This window comes from Sciurus vulgaris (assembly GCF_902686455.1).
Source record: "Sciurus vulgaris genome assembly, chromosome: 8".
Classification (NCBI taxonomy): Eukaryota; Metazoa; Chordata; class Mammalia; order Rodentia; family Sciuridae; genus Sciurus; species Sciurus vulgaris.
Window position 1 is genome coordinate 134,105,787 of NC_136468.1, and position 13,197 is coordinate 134,118,983.

The 13,197-nt window shown below is 40.1% G+C and overlaps 1 protein-coding gene across 2 annotated transcripts in view; it reads left to right on the forward strand.

Moving 5' to 3' along the window:
* The window catches only part of KREMEN1 (kringle containing transmembrane protein 1), a 63,095-nt gene that overhangs the window by 1,196 nt on the left and 48,702 nt on the right, over window positions 1–13,197 (forward strand). The window lies entirely within an intron of this gene.

Genomic DNA, 13,197 nt, shown 5'->3' on the forward strand with positions numbered 1-13,197 from the left:
AGAATCCGTTCCAAGTTGAAGAGCAGGCAAGAGATGTTGGACGGCCCAATTTTGTTTCTCTGCAGGTTGTTTGGGTAATGAGCATAGGGCATTTGTCAAAGGGAAGGGAAGAGCTCACTACCAGTCTGCCTGAGTAGGGCAACCACCTCTGGTTCTCCATCCAAAGTTTAGAGCTGTGATGTTTGCAAAAGGGTATTTTGCTGGTGGAAGATAACTCAGAGTTTCTTTGTGTACTCAACTTGGATTACTGAGAAGCTAGGACTTAAGTGTTGTCATTTACTGTGTTACTTTAGGCCATGCTTTCAGTTCTCTGAGCCTCACATTCCTCATCTGTAAAGGGGGTGTGATGGTGATAATTCCCTTGCAGGGTATTGTGAAGAGTAAATGATATACTGTAGGTAACACCCACATATAGATGGCAGTCAATAAACATATTTTAATAATACTTTTTATAGTGCTTCACAGTTCACCAAGTGCTAGACACCTCATTTACCCTGGGAATGCTTGTGAGCTTCCTGTCTTATGAATCCCTGTAAAAGGCAAAGTTTGGCTTTAGATCAGTACAAGGGTCTCTGAGAGCTGTAAACTTGAGGCTCAGTAAGTGGTTTCAGAGTGATTGCTGCTTTCTATGGGACTTCTACAATCTGATCACTTCTAGTGTTTGCTTTATGTGAGGCGTGAGGGAGGGACATTCTGAGAGCCAGGATATGTCAACATAACTGTAACCTAGTAACCCCTTAGCTCCACTTTGCCATCTGTGTGTTCAGGATTTAATGTCCTCTACAGAGAGAGAGAGGTATGGGTGGAAATAGACTGGTTCCCCTCTGGAAAGGGCAGAGGAATGGCTCTGGAAAGTGTAAAGTGAGCCAACTCTCCTATGCTTGTTGCAAGGTGAGTCTCCCTAGGCACCTTTGCTTTGCTAGGTCAAATGAAGCGACTGGCACATAGTTTAAATCCCAAATCTTGTGCTTTTATTAGGCGTCTGGGGTAAAGGCAAGTAAACCGTTGTGAGACAATTTGTGATAAGAGGCCCAGGTTTTCACTTAAGAATCTCACCAGGTTGGTTTCTTACCATCCTGATACGTGAGTGCTTTGGGACTTTTCCTCTCCAGTTCCAGAAGCAGATTTGGAGATGGTCTTCACCACATGGTCTTCAGCATCATACCCCGTCAAAAGCCTACCCACTAGTTTTTTAAATCCTTTCCAATAAAAAACACGTTTTACACTGAGGATATGCCAAGACTGACATTTCATATTTTGTGATACTGTAATTTTCTCTAAGATTTTGTGGATGGAAAAAATTATTCCAATAGTTGTATTCTGCACAATTTTGTAATATTTAAATTACTGGTGGTTTGCATTTTTGAATGCTGACTTTATAAAAACAGTTAGCTCATTCCCCATCAATGCTACTTCTAATTACAGTGTGTAGGCAACCCTAAATGATCTCCCTTCTCTCCATTCTTCCTTTGAGATTCTCTTTCTTCCTTCACAACTAATAAGAAGTATAATAGAGGTTAATAGTGGAATCTAGAGTCTCCTCCCAAGGAGGAAGGTAGCCTGGGCCATGGGACCCATGGGCATTCTGTAGAGGTCTCCCATCTGGAATTTTCTGACCTTTAATGAAGAGTGATAAGTTTTGGTGGACTTGGGCTACTTGAGTTCTCTGTATAAGGCAAACTGCCTCAGGCAAGCCACTTTCATGGGTGGTTTACCACACTAGGAGCTATAAGGTGTATACCAACAGAGCTCCACGTTCTGATTGCCTTTTATAAGTATGTAAATTGACGTTCATTCTCTACCTCTTCAACTGGGATTTGTCCCATTAGCCTATAGTATGTCTTGCCATAAAACCTACTAGTTCAGTTAACAGAAAGTTCTCTACTCTCTGTAGAGTCCTGAGGACTTCATTAGTGTTAATAGAATTACCTTTGCACAGCATGGTGACTGAAGCAGAGAAAGAGGGAAGCAGACCAAAAAACACCTATCAGTTACTTATGTGCTCTGAGTATTTTAAGGTACATCATTTTGACCTGACATAAGAGATCTCTGACCCTTTGGTGACAATTTGTTTTGGCCCTTAGACAATTTAAATGTTTGAGCTATGCTGTGAGCCCTTCATAAATCTTAAAGCAAGAAAGCATTTCATTTAGGCTCACTGTCAATCAACAGCAAGTTGGTACACTCAATCTAGATGTTATTGATCCAGTCATGGTTCAGTATAGTTGGACCAAAAGCAATAAATGATTAAGGTAAAATATATTGCTTTAAGTAGCCTTATGTTTTCCAGATTAAGGATTTATTTTATTTTACTTTTTGTACCTGGACTTGAACCCGGAGTGCTGTACCTCAGAGGCATATCCCCAGACCTTTTTACTTTTTATTCTGAGACAGGATCTCACTAAATTATGCAGGCAGGTATCCAGTTTTCGAAACTTCTGCCTCAGCCTCCTGAGTCATTGGGATTATAGGCATGTGCCACCACGCCCAGTAGATTAGGGATTTTTGGTATACCATCTTCAGTTCAGATATTTGGGCTTGGAACCACCTGAGGCTCTAGGTCAGGTGTAGGCAAACACTTTTGTCAACAACATGACAGTAAAGAATATGGGCTTTTGGACCACATGCTATCTCTGTTGCAGTTACTCAACTGTGACTTTGTAGGGCAAAAGCAGTCATAAACAGAATGTAAATGAACAGGCCTGACTGTATTCCAATAAAACTATATATATTTAAATGCACACATACAACGTACATACATACATACATACATATATGTGTATATATATATATATATATATTTTTTTTTTTTTTTTTTTTTTTTTTTTTTTTGCAGTACTAGGGAATGAACCCATGGGTGTTCTACCATTGAGCTATACACCCAATATCCATTTATTTTGAGACAAGGTTTCCCTATGTTGTCCCCACTAGCTTTGAACTTGAACTTGGTGATCCTCCTGCCTCAGCCTCCCAAGTATCGTGGATCACAGGCATGTGTCACTGCCTGGCTTCATACAATATTTTACTATCACAAAATATTGTCCTTTGATTTTTTTTTTTTTCAAAATGTAAAACCCACTCTTGACTTCTGGCCATATAGAAACACGCAGTGGGCCAGATTTGTCCCTTAGTCTGTAGTTTACCAAGTCTTATTCTAGGTCCATGTATACTGATTTTTTTCAGCATGCAGTGGTCTGGAAAAGTTTACAAGGATGCTTGATTTTGGTGAGTGGATGAGCCTTGTACCATTTACGGTTAACTAACTTTAAGATACATATGGGAGCCAGGTGTAGTGGTGCGTACCTGTAGTTCCAGTTACTCAAGAGATTGACAGGAGGGTGGCTTGAGCCTAGGAGTTTGAGGCCAGCCTAAGCAACATAGTGATACTCTGTCTCACAAAGGAGAAGAAAAAAGATACAGATGGGAGAAATAGTTAAAGTGATAAATTTTATATTTTATCACAGTTTTTAAAAAGTTTCTGGTGGGGGAATGCGCATACATTCAGATCATTAATGACACTTTACAAAATGCTTTAAAGGGAAGTTCAGTATGGTTCAGTGTTGACTACATAAGGAAAACAGTGCCTGAGAACTGGCCTACAGTTCGTTCATTCAACTATGGCTTATGGCTACAGATGTGGGTTGGAACAAACCGTTGAGAGATCTGTTTCTCAGAGAAAAGCCCAGACAGCAGGTGGCATCAGCCTGGAGACCTAGAAAAGCAGCCAGAATAGAAGGAAAAAAAAAAAAGGAAAAGAAATATCTGTCACTTTTTTAAGCAGTTAATTTTTATTTCCATGGTTGTATTGTCATATTTAAAGTGGTCTTTACAAAACAAAAATGTGCTTAGCATGGCCGATTATTTCGTTTTAATTAAAACACTTTTGAAGAAACAAAGTGAAACATTCAAACATACCAAGTTGATTGTGTTTGTACTGTGGAACAGTTAATACAAAACACTTGAGGGAGGCGGAAGCTTGGATCTGTAGCTTTTGTCTTAAGTTTTTGCCTCCCAAATAAGGACAGCATAGCAGGAGCTGAATGTGTCCTTTAGCAAACTACCTACACCGGGTTGGAAGGTGAGATCTTCTCAAGCCCCTGGCACTACTTGGCAGGTCAGTTTCTGGCTGGCTCACTGTGCAGCCTCTGCGTGACTGACAACCATGACTGACGTTTCTTCTGTATTCCGCTTGACCTTGAGACTCCAGCTGGAACTGCGAGGTACTCATCCAGGAGGAGCCCTCCTCAGTCACTCTGATTTTTCTTCCCTCCCTTGTCATCACTGTCTTCCTCCCAAGGTGGCAGCACTTTTTTTCCTTAGACCTCACTTTCTGAAATGTTGTCTGGATTCATACTGAACAGGGAGGGAAGAGAGGCCATTGTAGAAATGTTGAGAGGGTTGCCCTTATAGATATTCACTCTACAGAAACTTGCCTTCTCCCTCTAAGGAGACCCTACCCGCCTGCCTTTTTTGTAACCCTCTTTCTAAACACTGCCTTAGCCTCGACTTGTACCAGTCTGGAGAGGAATGAAGTCTGCTGCTAGGAAGCACCTCGGCAGGCGAGGGTTTAGGCCACGGCATAGGCAAATTTGCCTCTCTCCCTCCCACTTCTACAATAGCACCTCGTGGGGCTGCCCCTCCACAGGGCCCAGATTCTTATTTCCCTTGCCATGGATTTAATCCCTGGCAGGTAGCCAAAGCATTAAACTTTTATTGTTCAATTTACCACAAGGGCGGGGCCCTGCTTCCAGTGGGCTGAGGAGGCTGCGGCCGCTTCCAAACCCGAGTGTCACACCACATTAGCAACTGCAGACTTTGAGGGCTGGATTTCTTTCAGTTTGGTTAGATACTTGGTTAGAACCAGAACAGTATACTCACACTCCAAGTTTTAAAGCTAGGAAATGGTAATAACAGCGTAAGCAACTTTTGAAGATGATTCATGATGGTCATAGCTTTAGCATGTATGGTTGACCCTGCATGGTCTCTTTACATCTTCCAAGCAGATAGATTAAATGGCTATGCCGGTTCCTTAATGTCCTAAAGTCGCATGACAACATGGCAACCAAGTAGTCCCCTTTTAGACTAGCAGGGATTGTTAACCAATCCCATCATAGTATGTAAATTACTTGCTGCTGGTCAATCTATAAAAATTCATCTTCAAAGAAAATTATTGGGCTGGTAAAAATATTTTTAATAATGACCACAGAAGCCATATTTGTTTTTCTTTGATGTTCTTCCGAAGACTCTTCTGGTTCTAATCAGATTGTTCCCACATAAAATACAGTGGAAATCTACAATAATAAAATCCCTATTCCTATGTCTACGGGGAAATAAACAGGATGGGGACTGTCTTTTTAAGGGGCTTTCCCCTCGCTTTTCCCCAGACTCAAAGCCTCTATTACTGGTGGGTGTTTTGGCATCAGTTAAGGGCCTTCAATCCTTCCCTCCCTCCATGTTTTGCTCTTTCATTAAAGTGTTTCTGTTGTCTAATTATATCCTTTCAATCAAATTAGAGACTGCAGCATCTGGTGAGGGCCCTAACTGCTGCCATCTGCACCTCGTATATACAGGCCTTTTCAGCTGAGAATCACTCAACTTCCAAATGGCAGGAAGAGATTTAGAAAGAGTTTAGTTGGAGGGGAGGTTAACTTAAAAGGAACATCTTCAAAGGCTGGGTGCGTCGCCCTGCTTGCTGTGATGTATGCACAGCCATGCAGAGCTTCGTTGGCTTGGGTCACCAAAGATTCTTCTCTGACCCTTGTGTAGACCAGGGGGTTTCTGATTGTCTTAGCCAAAATGCTGAGGCCCTCTCCTCCCTGTTGTGGTGTTGGAGTGGCCTATGCCAAGCTGAGAATGTCTCCCTTGAGAACAATCTTTTGTTATATGAACACTGGTTAATGAATGTGACACTTTTTGTTTATTTGACCATTTTTTCTAACCCAGTGATTTCAACAGAAGGAGATTTTGCCCCTAGGGGACATTTTGCAACACTTGGAGGAATTTTTGGCTGTCACAACCGAGGGGGTGCTATTAGCTATCTTTCAGGTAGAAACCAGGGTTGTTGCTAAATATCCTAGAATGCACAGGCAGCACCTCTCCACCAGAAAATTATCCACTGTAAAATGTCAGTAGTGCTGAGATTGAGAAGCCCTGTCCTGATGGGCTTCTGTTTTTGTCCTTCCTTTTACCATGGCCTAGGAGCAGCCAACTCTGATTAATATCTTTTTCACTCTTAAGAAAGTAGATTCTTCATTATCCGCATCTAGTTTCTTTAGCATTTCTATGGATGATATTTCAAAAACCTAAATGGAGTGAGGAGGTCTGTGAATGGCTGTGTCTTTCTACTCTCTAGAGTAAAATTGCCAGATTAAATGAAAGATGTCCAAATAAATTTGAATTTTAGATAAATACCAAATAACTTCTTAGTATAAGAAGTCTATACTTCTTATGGCTCATAAAATATTTGGGAATACTTATCTTAAACAAGTACCCATACCAAGGCTGGGTTCTTGCAGTTCAAGGTGTTCAGCTTCTTTAAGATCTGAAGCAGCAGAGACCATGTGACTTGTTATAGATCCCCTGATTCCTATGGGAATATAGTGCTTTCTATCCTAGACCCAGCCTTGCAAGTTCACCTTTTGTCATTTTAGTGTTTTTACAATTGATTTATAATGAATTGAGGTATCACCCATCAGAAAGCTGGACTTGGAACTTTAAAATATCTCACACTTTCTGTTTCCTTATGTGAGAACTTTCTACTATGAAATCCTATTTCAAGATTGAAGAGCTATTTATAAATATATATCTAAAGTAGATGCATTTGTACTCATTACATAGGTAGATAAATGCTTTACATCATCAAAGTGATGGAAATGCGTCTCTTGGTACTGGCAGTCAAATCCATCAAGGTCCTTTTATTTTCTTAGATTTTGCTGAGCCAGTGACTTCTCACTGAGTCCATTCTTAAACTAAGTCTTGGTTTAATATCTCTGTAGATGTTATAGATTTAGATGCTGATAGAGTAATGGTCTTTTTTTTTTTTTTTTTTTTTTTTTTTTCCTTTTTCCTCAAAAATGGTCAGGTCTGGGGTTGGGGGCTTGGGGGAGAACTCAACTATCTTTTGGTTTTCAGTTTGATGATTATATGTGTTTATACTATCCTAAATGATAAACAGAATTTCTTCAAGTACTACTGCATATGCATGGTGGCTATTCCTGGCAAAAAAAAAAAAAAACATGTGCTTCACAGTGACAACCGTGGCATGTTTTCCAGTGGGCCCTGCCTAGGGAGAAGGGGAGCATATTCAAGATGAGAGCCAGATGGGAACAGAGGGGCACCCAGGCCACTGCATTGTGGGCCTTCTCTGCCTCAACAATTATTTCCTTATTAAATTTTTACTTAAAAAATAATACCCCTCTCTGAAGTGTTTTCATAAAAAAATTTTGCTTACTCTAAGTCCTGTGCTTACTATTGGTCCAGTTTTTCTTGGAATGGTCTTTTGAATAATTAAATATTTCATCTGTTAATAGAGATGAATAAATTAGAGATTCAAATAGAAGCCCTCGTGTCCCCAAAAGTATAAATTCTTTAGTTAAAATAATTTCAGGCTGGTGCTGCAACTCAGTGGTATAATGATTGCCTGGCATGCATTAGGCTCTGGGTTCAATTCCCTAGCACCACACAAAAAAATAAACAAAAAACCAAGCTTTGAGAAACATGGTCTTTTTTTCTTGTTACTGTTTTCGTGTGTGTGGGTGGGGTGCTGGGAATTGAATCCAGGGCCTTGTGCATGCCTTGTGCACTCTCTTCCTCAGAGCCACACCACCGGCCTCCCGTGAGTGTTTTGAGGACACTGTCTCCTTAAATGAAAATAAAGATCTTAAAGGTATTTTAATGGAAAAGCTACTGATGCTTAAAAAATTACAGTGATTATTTATGTGGTAATTCTACTTTGGGCAAAAGTGCAGCTTGTTCTGTGGTCATTTTGCACAGTTAATACATAATCCAAGAACGTAATACATGAATATCTGTCTTGATTTTAGATGGCTGGATTTATGGTTAATTGAATTTGCAGCGCATGAAAAGAAACTAAGGTAGATTAATTATAAAATGAGAGGCTAGTAACTATTTTCAAGATGTCCTTTAAAATTTTTTATTATGGAAATTTTAGAACATGTACAAAAAATAGGAGAGTCTAAAGGAGAGTCTATATCCTTTCCCCAGCTTCCACAATTATCACCCATGTACCCCTCACCTTCCTCGTAGGTTATTTTGTAACAAATCTCCGATATCATCTCGTCTTCTCGTTTTAGTATGTATCTTTAAATAATAAGAAGACTTTTTTTTTTTATACTGAGGATTGAACCCAAAGGTGCTTTACCAAGTTGATGAGGCTGGCTTCAAACTTGCAATCCTTCTACCTCAGTCTCCCTGGTCACTGGGTTTACAGGCATATACCATTGCCCCTGGCAAGAATTCTTTTAAAAAACATAGTAAATAGTACCATTACTGCACCTAAAAAAGGAGTAATTCTTCAGTGTCATCGAACAGGCAGTCAGTGTTCAAATGTCCCTGGTCGTCTTATCAGTATTTTTTACAGTTCAGTCAGTACCTAAACAAGGTAAATTTAGAAAGTATGAGTTTTAAGTCTGTATTAATCTTTAGGTTTCCCTGTTCCCCTTTCCCATTTTTCTTTCTTTCTCTCTCTCTTTTTTTTTTCCTTTGTTGCAATTTATTTGTTGAAGATGCAGCTTCTTTAAGCAAAAGGAGGACCTAAATGCCTCTACAGGTTTTTTTTTTTCCCCTTCCCTCCATAGAAATCTTACTTCCATTGGAGAAACAAGTAGAATTTAGAAAATTTTAAGCCTGGAAGAGATTTTTAACCATCAGTTATTTCTGGTTCCATCATCGTGGACTTTTGAATCTTAGTTCCACTTTGTTAGATCTTGAAATTATAGATGTTTGAATTTAGGCTAATGGAACATTGAGGCCTTCAGGGTCAAATCCCCTCATTTTGTAAGTGAGGAAACCAAGGATAAAACCAAGGACCCAAGCTCAAACCATACAGTGTCAGCTACTTATATAATTATCTGGTGGTATTTCTTCTTTATGCTAATGATTCTCAGTATGTACTATAGTGGGGTCCCCTGACAACTCTCCTCTCTCTACTGTGGATCTGATAACCTCCCTCCACGTGATCACAGAAATCACTGCTTTTGGAGAGCCATTGTGAAAGATGGGGTAGTGTCACCTCCGTGGTATGGGGAAAAGTGTTGGAAACCACTGCCTTCCCAAGATTACCTATCCCTTTACCGTAGAGTTGCTCAGAACAGAAATCAGAATCCTGTAGTGCTTTAAATGTCCGAGGGCAGGGGCAGCTTGTCCAGGAATTTGAACTTTGAAGATGTCCCCACAGGTTCCCACTGGGCAACAGTCTATAGTTGAAAGCCAGCAGTGCAGCAGGTGTGTTGTGTGAACGTTTGACAACACTGTCATGCTGAGCTCTAAATAGTAAGAAGAGCCTTTCCACCTACAGCTTTGCACTTCTATAAACTACCTACTAAATTTCATAAACATTTTAGAAAGAATAGGAGATATTCCCAGTGGAAAATATTCTTTACTGTCTTATTTTAATATGCTAGAACTGAATTTAATGTGTATTGCTTCATGGTGATTCTAAAGTAGGCCAAAACCAGACAGAATTTTCCAACATAAGATCAATAGAGGTGCTAAATTGTCCCAAGTAGACAGAAACTTGACTTTGATGGACAAGCAGCACATATAGAGATCCAACCAATTCTATCAGAAAATCAGGAATCTTCTAGACTTATTATGAGAAAAATATTGTTTCTCAGTAGTGTAGTTTTAGACAAATAATGTGTTAGCTTTCCATTGCTGTGACAAATACCTGAGATAATTCACTGATAAAGAGAAAAGATTTATTTTGTTTCAAAGCTTTGGAAATTTCAGTTAAGGATCACTTGGCCTTGTTGCTTTTGGGCCTGTGGTGAGGCAGCACATGGTGGTGGGAGCGTATTGTGGAGCAAACAACTCAGTTCATTAGGAAGTAAAGAGAGGAAGAGGAAGGGGCTGGGGTTCCACTGCTGTCTTTGAGGGCATGTCCCCAATGACTGAAAGACCTCCCACTAGGCCCCATCTCTTAAAGGTTCCACCACCTCTCAAAAATGCCACAGGCTGGGAACCACACCTTGACCCCTGGGGGACATTTAAGATTCAAATTAGCCAGGCATGGCGTTGCACACCTATAATCCCAGTGGCTGGGGAGGCTGAGGCAGAAGGATCGCCAGCTCAATGCCAGCCTTAGCAACTTAGTGAGACCTTAAGCAACTCAGTGGGACTCTTGTTTCAAACCATAAAAAGGGCTGGGAATGTGGCTCATTAAAGAGCCCCTGGGTTCGATCTCTGGTACCAAAAAAAAAAAAAAAAGTTCCAAACTATAAGCAACTATAAGCTGTGCATCCCAGCTATTTGAGAGGTGAGGCAAAAGAAAAGAATCACAAGTTTGAGGCAAGCCTAGGCAATTTAGGTAGACCCTGTCTCAAAATAAGAAATTTAAAAAAGTCCTGGGGGTGTAGCTCAGTGATAAAATGCTTGTGTAGCATATGGGAGTCCCTAGGTACTAGCCCCAGAACTAGGGGGGAAAAATTATAGCATTATAATTAGGAATGACTTGGTTATAGAACTTCATGGAGAGTATATTCTTCAACTTTATTAAATCTCATTAAGGAATAGAATGTCTTGTAGATTAACTGCTGCACTAGCTCACATATGTCAAGTTTTCGTTGTTTTAAAATAACCTTTGTACAATTTTTACTTTCTTTTTCTTTCTTTCGTGTTTTTTTTTTTTTTTTTTTTTTTTTTTTTTTTAGTTCAGGGGTCTTTTAATTTTTTACACCAAATATGCCATGAATTCATATGGACTTATTCTAGAAGCTCACATTTCTTTCACTGTTTCTCACAAAGTGTGCTTCTCTGGGGGACAGCAGGCTGGTGCTTCAGGTGAACTCACATCCGTTTCTCTCTGGCTTCCCTCCTTATCTGTTCTTTTTCCTTATGCATTTCAGGAACCTATCTCATCTCTTGGGGTGTTCCATATGCTCCATCCTCATATTAATCCTCTTGGCAAGAATTTTGCCCTTAACTTGTTTGTTTCTGGCAGTGCCAGGAGCATGCTGGGTCATCCTGTAGGCGTCCAGCTTTGCCACGGTATTGTGTGTGGGTGTGCCTTTTTGAACAGCACCCATTTCTTCCATGCCTGCACCTTACTTGTAGATCTGCATGTATATTGCCAAAAGAACAGTTCCATGCTTTCTATAAGGTCTTTGTGTTTTTCATCATTTTGATGAATTAGTGGAAGATGTTTGTTCCAGCTGAAAGGCCTTGTTACAGTTTTAAACATGAACTTTAAAAATAGGATCCATGTACTCAGGAGGCTGAGGCAGGAGGATCACAAGTTTGAGGCCAGTCTGGGCAACTTAGGGAGACCTATTTCAAAATAAAAATTTAAAAAGGGGATAGGGATGTAGCTTAGTGCTGGAGCACTTGCTTACACTAGGCCCTGGATTCAATTCCAGCGTGTATGGGGAGGGTGGGGAATAGGGTACATGTATAATTTAACAGTTTTCTGTTTGTTTGTTTGTTTGTTTGTTTTTTTAAACACTGGGGATTGAACCCAGAGGTTCTCTACCACTAAGTAACATCCCCAGTCCTTTAAAATATTTTTTTAGAATTTTTATTTTGAGACAGGATCCCACTGAGTAAATGAGATTGGCTTCAAACTTGGAGTCCTCCTGCCTCAGACTCCAGTGGCTGGGATTACAGGTGTGTGCCACCACACCCATCTTAATTTGGCACTTTTACCTTGTGTTTTCCTCACTTACTATAAGTATAAATATTGAATTTTTGTGATTTCAATAGCATATATAAATGAAATGTATTTCATCATATTTACAGCTGAAAGTTTGATTGAGAAATGCCTGTTTACTCCATTATATCATTTTTCCTACCTCTTATTTATTAACTGCTAGCATTAAACATAGAATTCAAACATATATGTTTTCTACCCTGATGGTAGCCTGATAACTTTAAACAAATTGTGATAGAATGATGTACCCAGCCGCTCAGGTTACAATGCGTTTAAAAAAATTTTTTTTTAGTTGTAATGGACACAGTACCTTTATTTTATTTATTTATTTTTATGTGGTGCTGAGGATCAAACCCACTGCCTCACACATGCTAGGCAAGCGCTCTACCACAGAGCCACAACCCCAACCCTATACTGCGTTTTTATAGCTAACTATTTTTATGCATTAGAATAAGCTATATTATCATGATAATTAATTTTCCAACTTATAATACAGTCTGATTATTTTTATACCTTTATAATTACATAATAATAATTCTTGTATGCCCTGCTTGGTGCTAGGTGCTTTACTTACACAACCTCCAATTCTTCCAACTCCTTGAGCTGCAGATAATCTAATGCCCACTGCCCATTTTGCAAGTGAAGAATCTAAAATGCAGTTTATAAACCATAAAACAGAGTGAAGCCTGATTCTTGAGCTCCTCACATGTGCTTTCCATCCCGGATCACTTTGTTGCTAGATGGCTTCTTGATAAGAGCTCTCTTAGCTTTCCTCCTAACCGGGAAGCTGCACTTTCTCAGTCATTGTTGCTAAGTTGGAAATGCTGGAGGGCCCCAGTGCTGCAGCCCCAGATGACCTCTCTGTCTGCACACTAACCTTGTTCAGTTCACAAGGAAGTGCTGGGGACTGCCACATTTCTAGCTCTTGCCTGGCCTCTTTCCTCAATTATTGCCTCGTGTAGCCCTCTGCATACCCTATGTCCACTCTCAGCTTTCTGAAGGGTGTCTCGTACTTCACCTTTCCTAAGCCAGACCCTCATTACACACCCCCAAAACTCTGTCCTTCCTGAGCCCTCTCCAGTAGAGTGGATAGCGTCCTTGCTCACCTGTTGCTCAGGCCCAGATCCTTCATGTTCTGCTCTTTCTTTCAGACTCTATATTCAGACTCCTGTGAAATATTTTTTGGCTCTACCTTCAAAATCTATCTAGGGCCAGGGGTGTAGCTGAGTGGTAGAGCATGTGCTTAGCGTGTGCAAGGTCCTGGGTTTGATTCCCTAACACCAAAAAAAATAAAAGAAAAAAATTATACAGAG